The sequence below is a fragment of the Symphalangus syndactylus genome, chromosome 11 (assembly GCF_028878055.3).
Source record: "Symphalangus syndactylus isolate Jambi chromosome 11, NHGRI_mSymSyn1-v2.1_pri, whole genome shotgun sequence".
Lineage (NCBI taxonomy): Eukaryota > Metazoa > Chordata > Mammalia > Primates > Hylobatidae > Symphalangus > Symphalangus syndactylus.
The window spans coordinates 80,425,302-80,450,868 of NC_072433.2; the positions used below are offsets into that span (position 1 = coordinate 80,425,302).

Sequence of the window (25,567 nt, forward strand, 5' to 3'; positions counted from 1 at the left end):
TACCAATGATGTAATTGGAACCCAGGTCCCTGGCCCCCCAGTTCCGGGCTCTTTCTACTATTCAACGCTGCCTCCTGCAAAACGTGTCCTATTTTGAGGCACCCTTGTTTATCACAGATTTGTTGTACTCCCCTTTTTTGCAGTCTTTGAAATTTCTTTTCTCGTGTTCTCTCACTTATTTCCCAAAAGCCATTTGTTATGTAACAGATGCATATGTGTTCCTGTTTATAAATATTCTACAGTAAGTCAAGAAAATGTGGGGAAATAAGGGGAAAAGGCTAATAGGACCTTCAAACCCTCTATCTGGAAATGTCGGGAATCTAGGCTATGTCTAAGGGGCAAAGGTCACAAAAGAAGAACAAACCCAGGAAGCTGAACCTGGTCTTGTATGTTTGGATCCCATCTCATTCGTTTTTCCCTTCATTTTCAGTCTGTCCGAAATTAGGATGTTTGGTGTTATGGAGGTTCACCTGGGAAAAATCAGGAGGCCGCCAAATGTAGCTGTGGGATGGTATCACAGTAAGCAAGAAGCTTAAAATCAAATCCGTTACCAGGGAATTGAATCCAGGGAACATGGCTTCATTAAAGAGTATGACTTTATAAATAACTACACATAAATAGACCGCTTTGCCTTAGAGAATAATATATTTCAAAATTATTATCTACTTAAAATATTTTACCTAAAAGAATTCACAATTAGCTTTCAATATTTAAACAGTACATTAGAAATGGAATGATTATAAATATCAGAAACAAAAGCCACTTCATTACAGTATGAACATATGCTAACATACCACATACTGCTTTTGAATTTAATAATAATATAGTTTATCTTTCTTTAACTGACATAAGGGTTTTGATAATAGCTAATATAAATATATGAAATGTCAAATTTAGAAGATAGCGTTTAAACATTTGTCTTTTAGAGAGTATTGTTAAACTTAACTTTTATTAACTCTGAGAATCAAAGGGAAATATGGTGATGCTAGTGAACCTTTGAAAATCTTTTATTTTATCACTTTTAATGCATGTTTAATATTTAACATTCATCTTATTACAGACAGGAATTGTGAAATGCTTGTGCTGTTTCTGAACAGTTTTAAAGTTCAATGCACAGTCACAATTCAGAGGGGAGATTTCACACATTTATGGAAAATAAGCCATTTTTGCAGTAAAGTTGCAAAGTGTGAAAGAATTCTTGTTTTATCTGCCTTACTTATCATGTTTATGAGTTATTTTGCCTGGAAGTAAATTGACAAGTTGTCAATGAACAATAGACAGTGCCCCAGCTAGGCTTTTCACAGGTTCAGATGCCTTTGGGCAAAAGGGCTAAATCTGTAGTTGCAATCTAGCATATGGAGCACTGAAAAAAGTGGCAACAGGGTGAGAGACATTCCCTGCAAAATGCATGCGGTTGTTGATCTCTAACCAATCTGCTTGGACCACTGTACATTATGAATTCAGGTACCATCATCTTGCCATACAGGAATAGGATTCCTTGCCTCCATATAATAATTTGTTTCTGTTTTATCCTAGTTCACTTTGGTCTACTTTGTCATTTTGAACTATTTTATTTCTCCAAACAATTATTATTAAATATTCATCTTTAGTAATAAAAAGCCATTTCCCCCTAGGTGATTCTCTATTGGAAACTTCCCACAGAATCCCACAGGAAGGAAAACAATCTCAGACACCCTTTTTTCAGTGGGTAAGGGTGGACCTTGACTTCTACCTCTAACCACCACATTTTAGGATTACCTGGCTATAACATTTCATGTCCTTTTCTCCCATCTTATGTTTTTCACAATGCTATTGTGAGACTATTTTATGATAACTCATACAGCTGAATAAATTACTAAACAGCTAAGTGGCCTTTCAGTAGATGGCACTCTTTGTTCTGAATCAGCCCAATATTGTTTTGCCACTTCACTGAAAGGCCAGCTGTTCTTTGAAGCTCCTGCCTTCCAGATATGCCACTCTCTAAGACACAGGGATGTGGTTTAGGGTAAAAGTTATGGCTGGGATTTCTAACCCAAGAAACAAGGAGGACACAAAAGACAGCCTCATGAATAAGAGTTCATTAGGAAAAAAAAAAAAAAGCTGAAGTTTGAATATGAGAAAAGCCAAGTCCAGTGTCAGTTATGGATGTGGTTAGACTCATAGAGCCAAGGGTTTTAATGTAGACTTGAAATAAGCTCAGAGAAAGTGCATGTTAGAAAGAAGTGACGTGGAAGGTGACTGGGATTTTATAGGAAAATCTAAAAGTGATGATTACTGACCTTGATGGGCCAGCCAGCTCATGGTGTATGGGAGGGTCAGGCCAGACAAAGCAGGAGTTATATTTCTGCTCTCTAGTGGCTTCTTGTTTATCACACACCCCTTTCTATCTGTCTCCACAGTCATTGATGATTCTTGTACCTGGTTTGCACTCTTTTCCTAATCTCCAGGCAACATCTTGTGTCACTTCCACACTAAGTAGATGATCTCTTCAGTACTTGTAATTCTTCTCTACTGGGAGCTTCTCTAGCCTCTCATCTTCATTTCGTTATAACAATGTCTTGGCCACAGCCTGGATCTTGTCTCCACTTACGAAATAATTCACTCAGAGTGGGGTCTCCTGCTCTATTCACAGTGTTATAATGTACGGATAGTGTTATAATGGGTTCCTGCTACTGTGTTTCCTCAAAACCTACTCTTCACATTTAATATATTCCCCAACACCTCAACCCCCGCCTATTTTAGTTTCCAACTCCAACTACCTGCATTAATCTCCCTGTTAATGTAATAATTTCAGTGACAATATTACCAAAACCTCCAATTCACTCATTCCCATAAGGCAATGTACAGTGGAAAAGAACATTCCTGGAACCAGAGAGAACTATAGGCTTTTGCCACTTTTGAAAACCTGCTATTTCAAACTTCGTTCATCTCTAAATTAGACTCAATGTCTAACGAATACCTTTTTTATTGAGAAATTGCTGCTGCTTTAATGAAATAACACAGATAATATCTCTTCAGATCAGTTTCTTCTCCATCGTCTTCCCTTACTCTTCTGCTGTAACCATCCTGAAAATTCCACATGAGGGATGAGCCCTTCTATTCATTTTTATATACTCCTGCTCCTAGGCTTCTGAAGGCACCCAGGAAAATCTCTTAACTATGCTAATAATTTTTGCAGATTTAGGAATTTCTACTAATTCTTTTTTTTTTGCATTCATGAAGTAATTTATTTATTTATTTATTTATTTGTTTATTTATTTATTATACTTTAAGTTCTAGGGTACATGTGCACAGCATGCAGGTTTGTTACATATGTATACATGTTCCATGTTGGTGTGCTGCACCCATTAACTTGTCATTTACATTAGGTATATCTCCTAATGCTATCCCTCCCCCCTTCCCCACCCCACGACAGGCCCCAGTATGTGATGTTCCCCTTCCTGTGTCCAAGTGTTCTCATTGTTCAATTCCCACCTATGAGTGAGAACACGCGGTGTTTGGTTTTTTCTCCTTGCAATAGTTTGCTGAGAATGATGGTTTCCAGTTTCATCCATGTCCCTACAAAGGATATGAACTCATCCTTTTTATGGCTGCATAGTATTCCATGGTGTGTATATGCCACATTTTCTTAATCCAGTCTATCGTTGTTGGACATTTGGGTTGGTTCCAAGTCTTTGCTGTTGTCAATAGTGCCACAATAAACATACGTGTGCATGTGTCTTTATAGCAGCATGATTTATAATTCTTTGGGTATATACCCAGTAATGGGATGGCTGGGTCAAATGGTATTTCTAGTTCTAGATCCTTGAGGAATCACCACACTGTCTTCCACAATGGTTGAACTAGTTTACAGTCCCACCAACAGTGTAAAAGTGTTCCTATTTCTCCACATCCTCTCCAGCACCTGTTGTTTCCTGACTTTTTAATGATCGCCATTCTAACTGGTGTGAGATGGTATCTCATTGTGGTTTTGATTTGCATTTCTCTGATGGCCAGTGATGATGAGCATTTTTTCATGTGTCTGTTGGCTGCATAAATATCTTCTTTTGAGAAGTGTCTGTTCATATCCTTTGCCCACTTTTTGATGGGGTTGATTTTTTCTTGTAAATTTGTTGGAGTTCATTGTAGATTCTGGATATAAGTCCTTTGTCAGATGAGGAGATTGCAAAAATTTTCTCCCATTCTGTAGGTTGCCTGTTCACTCTGATGGTAGTTTCTTTTGTTGTGCAGAAGCTCTTTAGTTTCATTAGATCCCATTTGTCAATTTTGGCTTTCGTTGCCATTGCTTTTTGGTGTTTTAGACATGAAGTCCTTGCCCATGCCTATGTCCTGAATGGTATTGCCTAGGTTTTCTTCTAGGGTTTTTATGGTTTTAGGTCTAACATTTAAGTCTTTAACCCATCTTGAATTAATTTTTGTATAAGGTGTAAGGAAGGGATCGAATTTCAGCTTTCTACATATAGCTAGCCAGTTTTCCCAGCACCATTTATTAAATAGGGAATCCTTTCCCTATTTCTTGTTTTTGTCAGGTGTGTCAAAGATCAGATCGTTGTAGATGTGTGGTATTATTTCTCAGGGCTCTGTTCTGTTGCATTAGTCTATATCTCTGTTTTGGTACCAGCATCTTGCTGTTTTGGTTACTGTAGCCTTGCAATATAGTTTGAAGTCAAGTAGCATGATGCCTCCAGCTTTGTTCTTTTGGCTTAGGATTGACTTGGCAATGTGGGCTCTTTTTTGGTTCCATATGAACTTTAAAGTAGTTTTTCCAATTCTGTGAAGAAAGTCATTGGTAGCTTGATGGGGATGGCATTGAATCTATAAATAACCTTGGGCAGTATGGCCATTTTCGCGATATTAATTCTTCCTACCCATGAGCATGGAATGTTCTTCCATTTGTTTGTGTCCTCTTTTATTTCGCTGGGCAGTGATTTGTAGTTCTCCTTGAAGAAGTCCTTCACATTCCTTGTAAGTTGCATTCCTAGGTATTTTATTCTCTTTGAAGCAATTGTCAATGGGAGTTCACTCATGATTTGGCTCTCTGTTTGTCTGTTATTGGTGTATAAGAATGCTTGTGATTTTTGCACGTTGATTTTGTATCCTGAGACTTTGCTGAAGTTGCTTATCAGCTTAAGGAGATTTTGGGCTGAGACGATGGGGTTTTCTAGATATACAATCATGTCTTCTGCAAACAGGAACAATTTGACTTCCTCTTTTCCTAATTGAATACCCTTTATTTCTTTCTCCTGCCTGATTGCCCTGGCCAGAACTTCCAACACTACGTTGACTAGGAGTGGTGAGAGAGGGCATCCCTGTCTTGTGCCAGTTTTCAGAGGGAATACTTCCAGTTTTTGCCCATTCAGTATGATATTGGCTGTGGGTTTGTCATAAATAGCTCTTATTATTTTGAGATACATCCCATCAGTACCTAATTTATTGAGAGTTTTTCACATGAAGGGCTGTTGAATTTTGTCAAAGGCCTTTTGTGCATCTATTGAGATAATCACGTGGTTTTTGTCTTTGGTTCTGTTTATAAGCTGGATTATGTTTATTGATTTGCATATGTTGAACCAGCTTTGCATCCCAGGGATGAAGCCCACTTGATTATGGTGGATAAGCATTTACTAATTCTTGAACACTACCTAACAATTATTGTATCTTTACTTGACTCCTTTTCCTACTCTTCATACCAGCTGATCCAAACCCTTCTCATTCTCTACAAGCCAACTCCTGCCCCACTGTCCCTAGGAAGATGGCTATGTCTCTTCCTTTTCAGAAGGAAGAAAATAGAGTCCATCAAGCATCAAGTACGTCAACGTTGTCCCCGCCCTCTCTTGATAGGTATCTATCATTATCCACCCTTACTGTTCACTTTTTTTTAGATGTGGTGCTCTATTCCTTCCCAAGGCCAACTTCTTCAACTACATCCTTTACCCCTTTATCTATCTATTTAGAGTTGCTATGTGGAGCTCATCAATATTTTAAGATGCCCTCATGGCTATGTGGGACCAATTTTAATGTGCAAAGTAGGAAAAGCTTTATCTCTTCTGGTCTGTAACTTAAACTTTACTTGGCCTTTGCTTTCAACCTCTACCCTTCGCCAGTTTTTGCAATAGTTTATAGGAATTAAGTGATTTATATTTTATTTATTCCCTTATCTTCCCTCTAGAGGTTGGTGCTAATAAATTGGGAAATGGCCAGGAGGGAGGAAGATGCCAAGCATGGGAGAGAGGAGTTTGTCAGGAAAAACCTGTAAAATGAAATATGTAAGCCAGATAAGCAAAAGCTGACTGTTAATCTCTTTGAAAACAGATATACTCTAGGATGATGTAAAAATTAATTAAGACACAGAGAGCAATCAGAATTATAAAATATGCTCCCCGTTGTTTGAATCCTATTTTCCCATTAAAAGAGTGTTATCCAAGGTGGGTAGGTTACCAAAGAACTAAAAGCTCCTGTAATCTTTATGTCTAAAATATAAAAATGAATACCATAATTTTATCTGGATCCTGAAACCTGCATTCTAAGTTCCATCTGAGACCCCAGAAACCCACATTCAAGGAACACTCCTGTAGGGAATTGAGCAGGATGCTTTTTATGTACATGTTTTAGGAGCATTCTCTCAAACAGGGTTTTTTTCCTGCTCTCACACCACAACATGACAACAATCATCAGCACAGACTTCTGTGACTAAATTATAGCAGTTTTTCCCCACACACCAAGCATTGGGCACCAGCTGGATGTCCTCCAATGTGATTCCAACAAATCTACCTGTAGATAGATAGTGTCAGATTCGACAGATTGGTGGATCAGTCCCCAAGACTGCCCCTCTTCTGCCACCCAAGATACCAGTCACAAGCCTGAGCCTTCAGAACTTCTGAATAACTGGCTTTAAGTTGGGGTTTTCATGACCCCCTCTTTGGGTTTGACTAATTTACTAGAGCAGCTCACAGAACTCAGGAAAACACTCACATTTACCAACTTATTATAAAGGATATTAAAAAGGATACAGATGAAGAGGCATGGGAGAAGGGGCAGGGAGCTTCCATTCCCTCCCTGGGCGTGCTACCCTTCAGGAACCTCCTTGTGTTTAGCTCTCCAGAAGCTCTCTCAACCCTGTCCTCTTTGGGTTCTATGGAGGCTTTATTACGTATATATGATTGATTAAATCATTGGCCATTGGTGATCAACTTGACCTTCAGCTCCTCTCCTCTCCAGGAGGTAGTGGGATGGGGCTGAAAGTCCCAAATATTTGTAAATATTTAATTTACAAATTAAATATTGTATTTAATATATAATATTAAATACAATATTTCTCTGTCTATCTGGTGACCAACCCCATCCTAAAGCTGTCGGTCAACTTTGGCATACAAAAAGACAGCACTTTGGAGAGCCTAAGAATTCTAGGAGTTGTACACCAGAAAACAAGGAAGAAGACCCACTATATGTATTTCACAGCATACAGTGCTGGAAAGCTACAGCAAAAGTAGTTTTCCATAAATGTAAAAGGGGAGAAGGTAATTGCTCATCTATCTATGGTTATATCTGCATTATATTGGAATACTTCCTGGCTACTTTTACATGTGTCTTCTTTTTTCCTTCATTATTTTTTGTCCCTTTCTCCCTCTGTCCAAATACTCCATTCCTGTTTTATTTGACTTTGTTTTGCTCCATCTCCTCTTGCCTTCTTATTTCTACCCCACTTTCCTATTTGTTCCTATGGACTCCAAGAAGGAGAGAGTTAAGTGGGATCATATGTCTAACTCTCTCATTTTACAAATGAAGAAATTGAGACCCAAAAGGTTAAGTGGCTTGCCCAATGTCTCATAGTAGTTAGAAGCAGAACCCCAAGGCTACAGTGCAAGTCTTTTGAAACTAATTCTGAATTATTTCCATTATGCCCATAACCTCTGCCATCTCCATCCTTCACAGTGCAGATTGGCTTTTGGACATTTCAGGCATAAGGAGAATAAAAGCAGTGAAGGGCTAGAGTAGTGGCAGGGTATGTGTCTCAGACATGTTTGGGGAGTACAATGAGCTCCTGCATCAGCCCACTCTTTCCTGTCATGAAAGGATGCCATACGTCACACCAAGCCCATTTGCTGTGCCCTTCTTACATGTGACTTCCTTTTCATTAGCATTTCCACCCCTTCCCTCACTGCTGCACACACACCTTCAGAGACCCCTGTTCAACGATGGACTGCTCTGCCCCTCTCTGTGTACAGGACCCTCTCTCTGTTCTTATTCTCCATAGCATTTATCACCTTGCAAAAGACCATATCACTTATATGTATTATGTGTATTGTTTGTAGTCTGTCTCTTTCTGCACGAACATAAGCTCCATGAGGGCAGGGATATTTTTCTCTTTAATTCATCAATATATTCCAAGCACCTAGAACAGTGTCTGGTGCATTACAGATGGTCAATATTTATTAAATGAATTGAATGAATGAGCCAGAACAACTGGCACATATAAGACTTCTTCTTCAGGGTTTCTAGAGACTCAAGGGTGTGATTGCAACCAAAACAAATTTAATATACAAAATAATTAAATTGTTCAACTCATCAGCTCTGCTTCTGTGCTCTGTGGGGGGTGATGTGTGTGTATGTGTGTGTGTGTGTGCGTGTTAGTCCATTTTCACACTGCTATAAAGAACTGCCTGAGACTGGGTAATTTATAAAGGAAAGAGGTCTAATCGACTCACAGTTCAGCATGGCTGGGGAGCCCTCAGGAAACTTACAATCACAGCAGAAGGTGAAGGACAAGCAGGCACCTTCTTCACAAGGCAGCAGGAGGGAGAGAGAGTGAAGGGGCAAGTGCCACTTTTAAACCATCAGGTTTCATGAGAACTCCCTCACTATCACAAGAACAGCATGGGGGAAACTGCTCCGATGATCCAACCAAACCGTGTATGTGTGTGTGTGTGTGTGTGTGTGTGTGTATGAGAGAAAGAGAGAAAGAGAGGGGGGAAGGAGGGAAGAGCTAAGGAGAGAGAGAAAGGTGAAAGAGATAGAGATGGGGTGCAAGAGAGGTGAGAGAGAGACAGAGACAGAGACAGTGAGAGGAAGTGTAAATAAAACACTTATTTTGAAAGCGGGGCAATGTATAAATGATGCACTTTTAAATTTTAAACATGAAAGATGAGTTTTTAGGTGCAACAATTTGTAGTGCTCCCTGTTGGGGTTTCTGGTACCAATAAATCAAACTCCTCTCTTTAGAAATAATTGAGATTTAGTGGGTGGAAATAAAAAGACCATATCTGTTTTATTTTACTGCCAAAAATATGTTAGAAAACAGTCTAGAATGAAAGTATAGATGAACTTCCTACGTGTTGCACCCTGTGTTGAGATTTCCCATCTAGTCACAGGAGGAGCAGGTGGACAGTGCTGGCCTCCTGCCCTGTAGGCAGGGATTGCCCTCAGCAGGGTCACTGGCAGGAAGGAAAGAGGGGAGAGGGGACCAAGAGCTAGGAGCCTGAGGGACACATGCTCACTGATCTTTCCCTCCAGCTCTGTGGGAGGAGGTGACAGGAAGCTTTCTGCCAAATATTTCCAACAGAGCGAAAGTTTCTATTTAATGGATCATAAATTCCTGAAGTTCTCTATGACATCTCACCGGGTCATAACTTCTTAAAAAATTAAAGAAGAGTCTACAGTCATAAGATGCAGCAATCACTTTAGCAGTTCACCCCAGGCCATGTCTATACCAACCCCATAACCCTCCTCCTCAAAGGAGGAAACTGGAGCCAAAAAAAAAAAAAATCCTCTTCACAGACAGCAAGACAAACCCACTTAGGTCCACTCGAGGGCCAGTCAGTCAGCCATACATCTGGAGAAAGCCTAGATAACACTCCTTTCCATAAATTATAGAAAATAAATAGAGGTGAAGTATAGCCATAACATGACATCTAACAGAAAAACAACAATCACAAGTAACTGGTGCAGAATTGTCAATGTTGAAACAAAGCTGAGAGAAGAAATCAAAAGTCTTCTTAAGAAATAGTTTGTAATCACCAAGATCCTCTTTTTTCTTAGAGAACACTTCTTTAAAAATCAACAAGGTTTCCTGACCACAGCTTCTTGGTCACTTTTATGGGAAAGCATGTAGTTGGTTTGAGTCCAAGGATTCTGACACATGCAGTGCTCCTTGAAGTCATTTGAAGAGCAGACTCAAGTCCAGGACTCAGAATGGCTATGTTAGTTCAACATGGTTCCAGTTTGTGTGTAACATTATTCTGGAGTAGGAAGTCACAGGAAAATCAGTATCCCCTGGAATTTTGGAGCTCAAGACAGGTCTAGCATTCACAATGTGAAGTGTCTGTGGTATAAGAAAAATGGTGACTTATAGTCATTCAAAACAGTAAACTACTATTTAATGTTCTAAAAAGCTATTTATACAGGTGTGATAAGCTGAATAATGACCCTCACGAATGTCTATCCCCAATCTCTAGAACCTGTAAATATGTCACCCTAGATGAGAAAAGAAACTTTGCAAATAGGATTAAGCTAAGTATCTTGAGATGGGTCAATTATCCTGAATTATTCTGGTGGACTTGATGTAATCACAAGTGTTTTTATAAGAGGAAGACAGGAGGGCAGAGAGAAGAGAAAGTGACGTAACTACAAAATCAGAGACTGGAATGAGGAAGCCATGAGCCAAGGAATGCTTGGCAGCTGCTAGAAGCTGGAAGAGACAAGAAACAAATTCTTAACTGGAGCCTCCAGAAGGAACTAGCCCTGCCAACACCTTGATTTTAAATGTCTGACATCCAGTTATAAGAGAATAAGTTTGTATTTTTTCCAGCCACTAAGTTTGTGGTACTTTGTTATACAAACTTGATACAAGAGAAAAGTAAAATTTCACAGCAAGTTTTGTCCCAGAAAGAAATTACCTCAGCAAAAGATCCTTTTGGGGAAGAAAAATACCTGATGTGAATTGAACAGTTACAAGAAAGCCTTAAGTTCTTGATCTGTGTTGTGTAAAGCAACAGTATGGATTGTTCTAAGAAGAAATGAAGATACATCTGGAATTTCCTGGCCTAACTTTACTGATTACAACACAGGCATACCAGAATGCCTTCCAATCTCTTTCCCTTTCCGGGAAACCATCTTTGGAGAGCAGAAAATACCCACTTTAAAGCTTCCCCAATTTGCAAGGTGGATATTTGGAGAATCATGCCTGAGTCTAATAAAGAAATCATATTTAATCAGATCTCAGGCTCACACTTTCTTCCCCCCAAAGAGAAGAAGGTATATGAATAATCCCCTAGTGTACCAGAGGAATGGCCATGAATTGTGTCTCCCTGCCATGCAATTGAATTACTCTAACCATATGAATATCTGTACAACATGTGTGAGCCAAATTCTTTGCACATAAAGAAAGGTATTTACTTTGTGATGAAGCCATACTGAGCATTTACAATGCGCATCACAGGTTTTGCTAACTTGAAAAATGAAGACAACGGCTATCGCAAATCTCCTTTTGAGAAAATAATGTGGGTATATTCAACAATTATGGCTACATTGCAATTGAAATTAATTGCAGTTTTGCAGACATGAACAAATGTTGCTAACTTTATGGTGTCCTGGCCCTAGAGGTTGAGCATGATGATCATATAAATAATTACAAATGTCTCATAACAAAGTGACTCAGCTTCTTTTTTATGATGGTCTTTTTTTTTTTTTTTTTTTTTTTTTTTTTACATGTATTCTCACTCTGTCGCCCAGGCTGGAGTGCAATGGCGCAATCTCGGCTCACTGCAAGCTCCACCTCCCAGGTTCACGTCATTCTCCTGCCTTAGTCTCCTGAGTAGCTGGGATTACAGGCACCCACCACCATGCCCGGCTAATTTTTTTGTATTTTTAGGAGAGATGGGGTTTCACCGTGTTAGCCACGATGGCCTCAATTTCCTGACCTCGTGATCCACCCGCCTCAGCCTCCCAAAGTGTGGGGATTATAGGTGTGAGCCACCGCACCTGGCCTGATGGTCCTTTCTAAGATAAATTTGTGTATGTGCTTGAATAGACATAGGCATTATTGTAGCCCCCCTTTCCAGAATGAACAGAAATTAGAACTGAATTTATTAGATAGTTTTCTTTAATATGCACTTGCTCTGCTTTGCTGACCCTTTTATCAAGAGTACCTTGTTTCTGCCTGCATTAGAAGCATCTGTAATTTCTGTGACATGTGTGGTTCCATCTCACTAGCTACGGCTCTTGTTGGGGCTACTACAAATTTCTAAATTAGTTCAGCCAGAAGGTGCTGTTGGAGAACTGCATCATGAGTTCCAGTAATAGACTGTTCTCCATCACCCAAGAAATCCCCACAGGAGAGAGATCAGGTAGCTCTGAAACAGAAGCAGTTGTGTCCACATCTGGTGCATGTACATTTCTAAATAGTGATGATAACTATGTAATCATTTAATTTCATTTTTTTAGTCCGAAACAGTGAAAGACACTACCGGGGGCTTATATTTGAGCCCTACAGAATGTCAGGAGTTTAGTGGGGTCTTTAATAGTTTAGAGGAAAACTTTTTCAGTCAATGCATATCAGAAAACGTGTGGACTGGCACCAGTCTCCCCAGTCATATATTCATTCAATGAATTTACCAGTAATGTTCGTCTTATTCTTGTTTGAAATATTACTTTTATCACAAGCAGATATGGATAACAAATGGCTAAGAGCAAAACAGTCCAAAAGTGAAGTCAATATTTACTGATGCAAGATTAATTTATGGGTTTAGAAGGGAGATTAGTAAGTGTACTAGTTGTGTAACTTCGGATAATTTACTTAAATTCTCTGAATCTTGTTTTCCTCATCTATAAAATGGAGATAAAATATCAAATGTATAGGACTGTATGGGATTATAAGGATTAAATTAAACAATACATGTAGTGTTGGGCACTGTGCCTTCCACATGGAAAACACTCAAAAATCATAAATGTTACTAGTTACAATATTATTAATAATAATATTTTACCATTTTAATTGTACTGAATTGGTCCCTAACAAAATTAAAAATTTTATTTTTGTGACTTTATGAAAAGTCCAGGCATAGGGAGACTAGGACCAGTGTACCAGCTACAGTGTCCTCAATATCCCAGGTTCCTACTATCTTTCCACTCAGACAGTCTTAGGATATGACTCTTGTCCTTGTGATTGCAAGATGGCTCCTTCTCCCTGCCCCACCTCTCCAGTATCATGACAACATTTCAGACCAAAAAAAAAAAAAAATTAAAGGGTTCATGACCTTTTAAGCCTACCCCGTTTTTAAAGAGTTTTACAAGACGCCACACCTGATGACTTCTGCATGTATCTCTTAGGCCAGAGCCATGTCACATGGCCGGCTTTAGCTTCAAAGAAGGCTGGAAAATGTAACTTTTTAACTGAGCACACTGCCACCACCAAGAGGACTGGAATTCTATTAGTGTACAAAATTGAATGAAGTAATATTAGATAGGCAATCAATAGTCACCACTGTGTCCTATAACCAGAGGAATCCAGATGCAACAAAACTATCAGAAAACCAAAGACCCCTCATATAGTTAACACTCTTTTACTTGACCTCTCTCTGATCTCAGAGAGACAATTTTTCATATTTTTGTGGCTTTCTTGTTAATTATTCCACTCCCCTTAAGGGACCTTTTCAATCTGATGGCCCATTAGCATTGAACTGTATGGTTCAAGCCCTGGTTCTCTTTAGAGTCCCTTGAAGAATTTTAGTCATTGATGTCTCGCTTTGACTCTGGGTTCATATTTGCTGCTCCTTGTAAAATAACTCCATTTGAATTTCCTAAGTTAAATGTGTCAAAATCACCTTCTATTACTTTCTTTCTACCAGACTGCTATCGCCAGCACCCTCATTAGAACAAATAATATGGCCTTTTATTTCTTAACTCTTGTAGTCTTTCTGTGTTTTGTTATATTTTGTTTTTAATCTTTTGTGTGTAACTTCTCACCACGTCTATTACCTCAGCCTCGTTCTGGACCCCTTCTTTTCCCTCTCCTTTTCTCCAACACCATACCAACTGCCAAGCTTACCACGTCTTTTTGCTAAAGCTCTTAGAGCTAGGCCCTTCTCACTTTCCCCACTGTCCCCAGCCTACACCAGGCAACCATTCTATTCTGTCAAGAATATTACACTGCCACCTCCTTAACTTCCTGCTTTTTTTCTTGCCTACCTCTAATCCATTCTCTACCCTCAGACAGAACAATCTTCCTGAAATGCAAACTTCATCATGGTGGTGTTCCCCTGCTTAAAAGTTTCCGAAGCCTCCCCAGCTCTCTCAGGATAAAGTTCAAACTTCTTTACATGACATTAAAAAAACCTACATAACCTCATTTTTCCCCACTCACAACCTCATCCTCTAAATTCCAGTTACATGAAATTTTTAAAATCTTTTCTAAAGCACCACGCTCTTTACCTTAGATCCTGTTCATAGTTCTTTCCTTCTTTCTGGGCCATTTCTCACCTTTCTTCTTCCCCTCCCCTTGTCTAACTCACACCCATCCTTTGAGATCCAGCTTATATGTCACTTTCTTCATGAAGCCAGTAGCTGCAACCCTAACCAGATCCTAATATCATTGTACCTGGGTGAACATTACTTCTTTCCAGCCTGATTTCTGGTGTTCAGCAATTCCTTCATCAAAAAAAATAAGTCTGACCTTAGTATTATTTTGGTGACTGCATATAGTAAACTCTAGTGATTTCTAATTTGTCTCCCAAAAGTAGGAATAAACTTTAATTCACAGAGGTAAAAACTTTCATTTCCATTTGAGAAGTTTCCCTACACATCCTTTTTATTTTACTTTACTTTACTTTAATTTCCAGGATACATGTGCAGAACGTGCAGGTTTGTTACATAGGTATACATGTGCCATGGTGGTTTGCTACACCTATCAACCCATCATCTAGGTTTGAAGCCCCACATTCATTAGGTATTTGTCCCCCTATACATCTTTTCTAAGTTTGTCTCACTCAGGCAGGCAAACCCAGTGCTATTTATTGCATAGCTAAATTCCTCCCATTTCTGGATACTCTAGAATGTTTTATGTGTCTCAAGATGTCTTCCCCCACCTACTATCCTCAAACACTCCCCCTTTATTCTGATACTTCATAAGGCTTCCTTGTCCACTTAAAGAGTCCTATAAGAGGTTGTAGATTAAGCGACAAAATCATTTCAGCACTGTAGGAATGCAAAATAGTAGATGGTTGCAACTATATGTTAATTTTCTTTTCTTCTTTTGATCTGTGGAGGGATTTTTCCCCCTCACTATAACTCATTAAAAGAAGGGATCTTGTCTTTTACATATTTTATAATATAAAGTATATACTACTAAAGAGATCAGTAATAGTAATACAGTTCAATGTTCTAGCTCAGTTGTTTTGTTGAAATCCTTCTAAAAATTAAATAATAACATGGCATATATCTACACGGCTGAGAATATTGTTGTTTTAATATGACTTGAGGGTTTTTTCAGCTGTTGGAAATGCCACACTTGTTTCTTAAGAAATATTTATGCAACCATGAAGTAGGAAACATGATAATAATCAATTAACATAAGAATGGATAACAGGGAATGTAAGATTTATGATAAACGATGTATGAAAGAATGCTAAATTAGACTTGTTGTCGGGCACAATTAGAAGACAATTGTGATGTTTCTCGATGTCAGTATCTTAGATCTGACAAGGATGAGACACCTATATTAGCTGATATCTTCTTAGCCAAAAAGCATACGGTTAAGCATAAGGAATTATGTAATGCTCTCAATAGATTTAAGGAAAATAATGAGCACATTATATTTTAATGTCTTATAAACTGCCAAATTATTAATGATCTGGAGAGATTATTTGTGCTTTTTCATTTAGAAGTTGTTCCGACTTTAATTAAATATCTTCATGCAACAACGAAGCACTCTCTCTACTTCTCTGCTTTGAGTGTGTGGATTAATGGGAGGAATACCTAGAGAGATCTGATATACCCTTTCGCTGAAGGAACTAAATGGCTTCAAAATGAAATAACTATGGTGATGGGGTCAGGCCTTCAGAGGTGGAGTTAATGCTGAGAGAATGTTGAAAAGAAGAAAAGAGGAGACAGTACTGATTCCTTCCCTAGCAAGTTATTACCTAAAGTTGCTCGCAAAAGTACTTCTAAATAAAAGCCAATAAAGTTCAGGATGTCTTGTTTTCTTCTAATTACTGTCGACCATGTTTTAATGCTTAGAGTTGTTAACAATATGAACTTAGACATATTTATAACTTGTGTGATTTTCCAAAAGCATGTATCAGCCATTTCAGAAAATGTAAAACAGACTGTTGGCAGATTTTTACACAATATTTTTAAAATATATTTCCTTTCTGATTCTTCCAGAAATTAAGTTCTCTTGGATATCACTTTTCTTAGAAGTATTGAAATATTAAAATTTACTTCCTGAGAGTGTAAATTATAGATATTTTTAAAGGAAGACACTTAGTAATTTGATTAAATTACATTGCTAAAATTAATTTGAAGCTAGCAAAAATTATGAAACATTTTGCTACAGCAATTATGGAGAATTGTATGTATCCCTTGACAAGTTTTCAAATTGAACAGAAATATCTGCCTTGTTAGAGATTTTTTAATGTCCTGGCTAAGTTTTCCTTAATTATTTCTCCCCTTCTGTCAGCTGTGTTATTGCCCTACTGGTTTAAAGGTTAAACAAAGTACTAGATCTGTCAAAGTGAGAGAAACCAACTGGTGAGCAGCTATCAGAAGGTAATCAGGGCTAATAGGTACATAATGGCTAGCAGAGTCCTGTTTGCACTCAGCTACATCACCACAGATGGAACATAATTTTCACTGATGTCCCTGTTAAAGAAAACATGGAGCAACCCTGACATTCTGTGGTTAAAACCAAGCAGGTAGGCAGTTCTCATCCTCCTGCCCCCACCCCGGGATACAAAACTGACAAAACTCAAGCTCTGAAAAGACTAGAGCGAGATGCATTTAAGTGGTAAAACTATTATTTCAGAACAGAAATTGCAAACGATGCTCTTACCTGTGTTAATTTTTAAATTAGCAGAATTCCCACAAGAGACATTGGTTTCTTTCATGGATACATGACAATATAGTGTCTCGCACAGGCACTTTTCAAGCAGTATTGATTTAAACACCTGATTTAAGCAAAATAAATCACATAGAGGGAGATAAATATGAAAGTTTAGATAAGCAGAGCTTGCAGGGTACTTGGGTCCTGAAATAATTCTTTCTGCATGCTTTTTTTTCTTTTTGTTGTTTATGATGCATTTTCATAAATTATTGCTTTCCCTAACCAACTAACAAACTAAGTGTAAGCTCTAAGTCTTATGAGCTGTTCCCCGGAACAACATCTACTGTAACTGCTGGCTGTGTGTGATTTTACTGCTTCATCATTTTGACAATTATCTGTTGTGGCTTAAGTGCTTGCAAAGCTTAGTGTAAACAATAATGCAGGGCATTAAAGCATTTATTTACTGTGTGGTAAAACTAATTCTTCTTAGTAGTTCTTGCAATAGCTGACAGGAAATAAAATCTAAGATACATGCAAGAAACAATGGGCTGCTTACAGTAATAGTTTAATCTTTTGGAGGCCACTGAGTAAACCTAGAATAAAGGTTTATTTTTCAATTATATGTATCCATGCATCTTGGAGTTTAACATAATCTTCATGAATAATAACAATACTACATGTGTCTTTGATTTAAATCAAGTAAGGTTGGTACAGGCAGTTTCAGAACTGAGTTCAGAGTCTGCAGAACTCAGGAAATGGTAGCACAGGCCTTCTCAGCACAGCCTGGGAGAGAATTTTTTTGAGCTCGCCCTTTGGCTTACAAATCCCAGGAAACTTTGTTGAAATAAAATGATCTAAACAAATCAGGAGCCAAAACAGGGACTAAGAGGAGAAATGTCTAACAGTACCAACTCTCCCATCCCATCCCATCCCACCACATCTTGGGGGTTACTGAAAAACATGCAAATCAAAGCTGCAGTAGCTTTCATTTGTCAGCTTGCTTTCTTAGCTTCAGATTGTTCTCCAAGTCAATAGGTTTCCAAGAGTCGTGTTTCCAGCATAGACATTACTATTCATTTTTGTGTTGAATTTTATAATTGAATTGGAACCCTAAGGTTCTCTCTTACCAGTTAAGCAGAATGTTTTTTTTATGGATTTTGTTCTGTTGTGTTTCCAAGATGCTTCCACGTTGTTTGGAACCTGACTTAAATGAGCCCTTCCAAGCATTCTCAAAAGAAGTTCAAGATCTTTATCTCATGGAAGGGTTCGGGTTTTTCTTTTGTAGAGTCATCGACAATTCTCCCTCATCAGATCAAAACTCCAAAACACCCAATGACAGGTTGATTTTTCAATTTTATACTTAATTTACACAACATAAATTTTTTAGATCTGATTAGAATTCACACACAAAGAATTCATCATGGGTGCATTACAGGGAAGTTTTAAACAATATTATCTTGCAAAAAAGAAATCTGCTTCTTATCTTCCTCAGGTTAAAAAGAAAATCTAGATTTAAAAAGACTGCTAAGTATGGCTACCTTATTAATTGTTACCGATAGACTACACGCAGGTGTTTATCTCCCCCATCAGTGTGTGGAGGGGTGTGCTTGCATGTGGCAGTTGCAGGCCTAGGAAGGACAGTCCTAAAATTTAGGAAGAATAAAAAAAATTCTGCAAGATGGGCTAGAAAGGGCATCAAAAATCTGTCTACTGTCTCACACTGGAGGCTATTTGGTACATGAAATCCCCACACACTTTAGAGGGTATGGCCATGATCTTTGGAGAGCTAATGATGCTATTCAAATGTATGTTCTCTGTGGAATCCATCACCCATTTTCACCTTGACATGAATTAGTTTATTCGTTGCATGGTTCTGAGGAAATGGAATAAAGATAAGGATGCTAGGAAAGGTCAAGAGAAGGAGGTTTTTTTCCAAGAGGGATTGGCTTGATTGCACCATCTCACTGAAGAGGGCATGCAGGGGCTCCACACATAGGAACAAATTGAGTCTAGATTTGAGAAAGGAGTGTAGAGTAAAATGAGGTAATGCTTTACCAAAAACAAATTCCCCTACTTCATAATTTTCCCTATCATTATGTATAGTTTTTTCTTCTCTCTTCCCTTCTGCATATGTATCAATCTAGATACATACATATACTAGTGAGACAATAAACCCATAAATATTTGTATTTTCACGATATTTTTATTTTCATGATTGCTTTGCAAATATATTTCTTGATTATACCTGTGAAGTAATTTATATGCAAATAGCAGTAACATTACATAGGCCAACCTGTCTATTTCTCTTCTAAAATAATATACAAGTTTATTCCTAGCTCTCTTTTTTTTAAGAAAGAAACCAGTTATTAATATGTGGATGTGCCCTTATTGACATGAACTAAAGTTTTACAAAAGATGGTAAGTTAAACAGGTAATACAACCTGATTTAATTACAATTACTGATTTTCAGTAAACACAATTTAGTGACAGTGACTTTTTTCTTAAAATATATCTCAGATATTTATTTATAAATATTAAATTCTTTGTTAGGAGAAACATGTATTAGACCATTTTAGGAGTTTATTTATTAAGGTATTATAGCTATTGATGGCAACCTACTTTTGGTAACGATTTTTTATTTTAAAATATATGAAAGCATTTTGAAGTTTTCATCTTCCCAAAAAATCTTTACTATCTCTCCTGAAAGATTTAAATAGGGGAAAATCTCCTGACTTCTAAAACTCAGTGGTGAGAAAGGACAATGATAGGTTAGTTATTAGGTAGTTTTCACTAGTGACAATTGCAATGAAAGCATGCATATCACAATTTATAATTTCACAGAATTTTACTCACTTGCACAATTCTGCAGTGTTTTCAAAAACAGGAATCCCATTAAACACACCAACAATATAATTTTATTACTTATTCAGGGGCTACATTATAGGTTATGAAATTCATTGAGAAAAATTGGCACTCAGTTTTGGGCATTTTGTTCTTTTTTTTTTTCTGGACATAAGTTCTGAAGGAGAAGGAGAAGCAAAATAGGAGTGTTAATCATAAAATCAGTTCAGTATGTTTCATAGATAAGTCTCTCCAGAATATTGGTCAGTTTATAACAGTTAAACATCAAAAGATCTGAGCCTTAAGTACAGAGACCCCAGAGTGAAAGAGCTCAAGTTATAAATGGAATAGCTCCCATATATCAAACATAAGAAAAAAAGAGAAGAAAAAGCTTTTATGTAACAAAGAAAAGTAGAAAAGGTTTTATTTATTTATTTTTAAATGGCCTTTTGTCCTTTTTTTTTTTTTTTTTTGTAATGTTCTCATTGGCATTACCCTTGAACAGGCTTGGGAAAATGTTGTTGTCGCCGGGAAAAAAAACTTTTTTTGCCACCTGTAAGCCATTAGGCCTGGAATGAAAATCAAGCCTGAAAGCTGCCAGTGGCTCTACGTTTAATTTTAAATGAGAAGGGGGGCAAGTCAGAGGCAGAGAGTGACTCTATGAGTCCAAGACCCAAAACAGAACATTTGAGACTCCATGCATTTAATCAGTGCCACCATGTTGCTTGAGCCTACACCTGCAGAATGTGTTGTCTTTGTCATTTGTTCTCGTGCAGAATAAGTGGAACTTCTGGAAGTGAAGCTTCAGGGATTGGAAGCATAATACAATAGTTACATTAATATTTAATCAACAAAAGCATAACTATATCAACCGTTTTCTGGATGAGAATAATCCTGAATTTAGAAATATACCCCAATTTGCCGTCTCCCATCATTCAAGTTAAAATTTTCAGGATCAAAAGTTTCCACAATTTTTTTTCTTGCAGATTGATATGGTATGGTAAGGGGAGGTAGAGTCTAATGGTAGAATTTTGATAGCCTCTGGAATGCTGAGTTTCTATGTGTGATAATTGCCCTTTCATCAAATATAATTGCTTGTGACTAGAAAAACAGTAAAAAAAACTACTGTATAAAACATTCATATAGAAATTAAAACAAGTCAGAGCAAAGAGCAATTTTGTAGCTTTTCTTGTGTCAAGCACTTCAAAAATTGCATTTGCACTTTAATTCTACCTCAGTTGCATTTAGAAATTACGAAATCAGCTTCCAGCTGTCCTTATTATCTAGCATGGGGTCTCAGAGGTGTCTTAACAAAATGAATGTTAAACCCTGTTAAGTGCATTGTAGGAAATTGATCCAAATTAAATGCCTCTATTAAGCAATGACCAATGTATTCATCGTAACACTCTCAAATTTGTTAATGAAAACTTTAAAAATGCTTATAAATATTCTGGTATTTTTTGACTCATTTGTCGAGGAATACTTCCAAGATTTGGTCCTTCTTCATAGTACATAACATATTTAGAAGAACTAACACCCTCATTTAATGTAAAATATCCAACATTCAGTAAAAGTGCAGTGTCTTAGTAGAGCCGATAGGTACAACCAATATGTTTCTTCCTCTATTTCTCAAATCCTTTCCAAACAGACACAATGGTCTTCAATTTTTCCCTTTTTATCTCCTACAAAACATTTATCCATCAGTTATTCACCTCTATGTTGGTATCTTCTTAATCTCACTGGCTCATTCCCCTATAATCATAAGTAAAAACTGATTTCTTTCTTTCAAAGAATTGAAAACAGGTATTCAAACAAATATTTGTAAGCAAATTTTTATAACAGCACCATTCACACTAGCCAAAATGTGGAAACGACCCACATGTCTATCCACTGATTAACGGATAAACAAAATGCAGTGTGCCAATAGAATGGATATAATAATCAATTCTAAAAACAAATAAAGTGCTGATACGTGCTATACATGGATAAACCTCAAAAACAGTATGCTAAGTGAAAGAAATCAGACGCATATGATTCCATTTATAAGAAATATCCAGAATAGGTAAATCCATGGACAGAAAGGAAATTAATGGTTTCCAGGGCCTGGGGGTAGGGAGTGGGGGAAATAGGGAGCAGTCATTATGTTTTATCAATTGAGTCCCACTCACCAAATCCCCAAGAACATCCATTCCATCTTTAGTTCATTTGACTACAAGCCCTTCCACAGCAGGGACTGTGTCTGTCTTGTTTACCCATTAATAACACAGCATCTAGGACAGTTTCTAGAAAAATAACAGGTACTCAACTAATATTTACTGATTGACATTTAGAAGAAATTTCTTTTCCAGCTTTCTCTCTCTAGAGCATCTGCCATTACTAAGCATTCTCTCCTTGACTTTTATAACATCACCATTTCTGGGTTCTACCTCATTCAACACTGTTTATTTCCATTACCGAATTGTCATTCTAAACCTGTTTTCTCCTTTCCCTGCACATTAAACCTTGATGTCCCCAGGATTTCATCCTCCAGATGTGTTTGTCTCATTTCACGCCATTTCTCACCCAAAGCAATCTCCTGCCCCTTCCCACTTTCATCTACTATTTGATCAATCTCAAATCCATTAAAATGGTCTTTTTCTCACTCATCACCTTAATAAATGTTACTTACCTTTCAGGCCTCAGGTCATTTGTGGCTTCCTAGGAAAGCCAACTTGGAGTTTCCTCCCATTAGCCTTGAAAGATTAGATATCCCTTTTTTTTCTTTATATCACCGTATACTCACCCTTTTGAGAATACAACCATATTGAGGAGTGTTTGAATACTTATCTTTCTCTCCAAGTAAGCTTCATGAGTGAGAATGAGGAATATGACTTACTTATTGCTATTATCTCCAATGCCTAACACACAATGAAAAACCAGTTAAAAAATGAATTTATCTGTACCTCCTCCAAACTCTCTTTTTAAGAACATATCCAACACTTAAAACTGCTTATTTGGCCAGCTGTGGTGGCTCATGCCTATAATCCCAGCTCTTGAGGAGGCAGAGGCAGGAGGATAGTTTGAGCCCAGGAGTTCAAGACCTGCCTGGGCAATAGAGTGAGACCCTGTTCTCCACAAAAAAAAAAAAAAAAAAAAAAAAAAAAAAAAAAGAACAACAACAACAACAAAACCCTGCTTATTTGATCTCCCCTGGAGGATCTGCAAGCACTCCAAACTTGCAGATAAATTCATTATCCCTCTCACACACCAACCAAGCTTTCTAAACTCCTAACATAATAACAACTTCATTCACCATGTTAACCAAACTAAGTATTTGTCAGTCATCTTGACAGTTACTTCTCTTTTGCTCCTAACACTGAGACTCTAGATCCTGATGTCCTGCCTCTTTTTACAATTCATTCTCTCTTCCCAGTTGCTTTGCCACTACATCAGCTCTGATTCTCATCCACCACACTGGCCTTGAGTCACCACAGAAACACTTGAAATTTGTCTTCCTTCCCCCAATCTATACCCCTCCTTTCCAGCCTCCTCACTGCCACCAGAGCTATCTTTCTAAGCAGATCACATTATGTCACTACTTAAAAATCTTCAGTGCCTCCCTGTCACCTACTGGATGAAGTACAAATATCTTCCTGTAATACAAAACATGCTCTGAAACCTAATCATTTACCATGCTTGCTGTGTCTCCCATTCATTCTTATCAAAATATCTCACCCTCATGCCCATACTTAACTAGTCTTTTTAAACAAACCTACAAGTTTCTTTCATGCCTCTATGTCTGCACATGTTCTTATAAAAACTTACCCATCTTTCAAGGTCCAACACAAAGACCCTAACCTATTTGAGGCATTCCCAGCTTCTCCAGAAAGAGTTCTTTCCTTTTTTGTTCGCTGGTAGAGCTCCATCACAATGCATTCTAATTATCACTTTGAACTGATCACATTAAAATTATTTGTTTCTAAGGATTTCTCCCCACCCCCTCTGAAAGCCAGCTCATTTTGTACAAGTCTTCTTGGCTTCTACTGCAGTGCTGGATATAGACTAAGACACTCAATGAATGTTTGATGAATGAATGAGTGTATGTGTGTATACATACATGTATTTATTTACATATATACATATATATAATACATTGAATATGAAAGTAAATTTGATTATATTTGATTTAAAGTATATTTGTAATTTAATACATCTGTGAATTTCCAAGTAAATGTTACACATTCTGAAGTAGTTATTAAAGAATTCACACTATGGACAGATGGTAAAGAATAACTGAGAATCCTGAAGGATACATATGCGCTCACACATTCTCCTTCATTCTCTCTGCCTCACTTATGCCTTCCTGGCCTCACCAAGCCTGTCACTTTTCATCTTCCCACTCTGCCAATTCCCATGATCAGAGAAGGCAAACTGAAAAGGGTGCCATTGGAGGGGGTAATGGGTACAGAAGGGCCATGTAGTCTCAGAGGCTTGGAAAGAACGCTGTTCTATATAATAAAAAGCAAGTATTGTGAAAACCCCTCCAATCCACCAAACCTGACAGTTAATGAGTTTCCTGATGCCCATGCATCATGTCAGATTGAGATATGTAGGAAAAGTAAAGCCCTCCAGTTTTCTCATCTTACCTGGGACTGTTATCATATGGAAGTGCATGTTTGTTCTTCCAAGTAGCACCGTTAGAGAGAGTGGTAGCTTTTGTTTGTTTTTCTACCTATGACACTTTATTAGTCACAAAATAGTTGTTAATGATAAAAATGTAAATAAAGCCATATGCCTTGATAATGTTTCAGTATCATCCCAAATCTCTGAATTCAAGGGAGTCCTCTTTTTGTTTTCAAATAATGAATATCATGATAGTCATTATAGATGATAAAAACATCCAAGGAGAAATATGAATGTTTTGAGGGAATAAAGTTTGGAACTACATAAAACACACCAGGAAAATAAAAACTCCTAATTAGAGGCTGTTAATCAATAGTTTTAAATCTGTAATTTAGATATCAAAATATCTAAAATCATCTAGATTTGAAAACCCAAGGATTATTGTGGGAGATGAAAACCAAGCTAACATCATCAAAGTATCAGATATTTACAAAAACACTTGATCACCAATTGATTTGTTATTAATATACTATAACCATAGAGGAAGAGCTCGAATATTTAATACTGCTGATCAGAAGAAAAACAAACATCTAGAATAAAAGTATAAATATCCAAACCACTGTCTTGGGAAGCAATTTAGAAAAGTAAGGCATAATTACTTGAATTATTCAGTTTTCAAGTCACTCTTAATTACTGTCAACACAGATTAATATGTTCTCATTTGTCTTCACTTTTAAATAATAACATCAACAATAACAATGACAAACTTAGAAAGACTCATGGCGCCCTGCTCTCTCAAATCTGATGTTGCTTTGAAGAGGCCACTTCATACCTGTAGGCCACCTGTGGATAGGACCATAGATCAAGGTGGCATAACTACTAAATAAGTTCCCCAAAAGAGGCTGTTGAAACAAAGAATAAAAGCAATAAAATTAGATTGATTTCTGGGCAGAGAGAATGGAAAGCAGGAGGGAGATGTTGTGAAACTGAATTTCAGGTAAACCTCTTATAGATGAGGGGACTTGTTAGCACTGTGATCTTTCCTCATACCCTATGTCCTTAACTTCTATTAGTGTGAACATTCCAGTTCTTTAA

The 25,567-nt window shown here is 37.5% G+C and overlaps 1 long non-coding RNA gene across 1 annotated transcript in view; it reads left to right on the forward strand.

The window, feature by feature from the left end:
* Positions 1–453: 453 nt before the first annotated feature.
* Positions 454–25,567, forward strand: part of LOC129457766 (uncharacterized) — a 42,651-nt gene continuing 17,537 nt past the window's right edge. Inside the window, exon 1 of the long non-coding RNA XR_008649366.1 lies at positions 454–519. This is a non-coding gene — a long non-coding RNA (uncharacterized lncRNA). The remainder of the gene's footprint in view (positions 520–25,567) is intronic.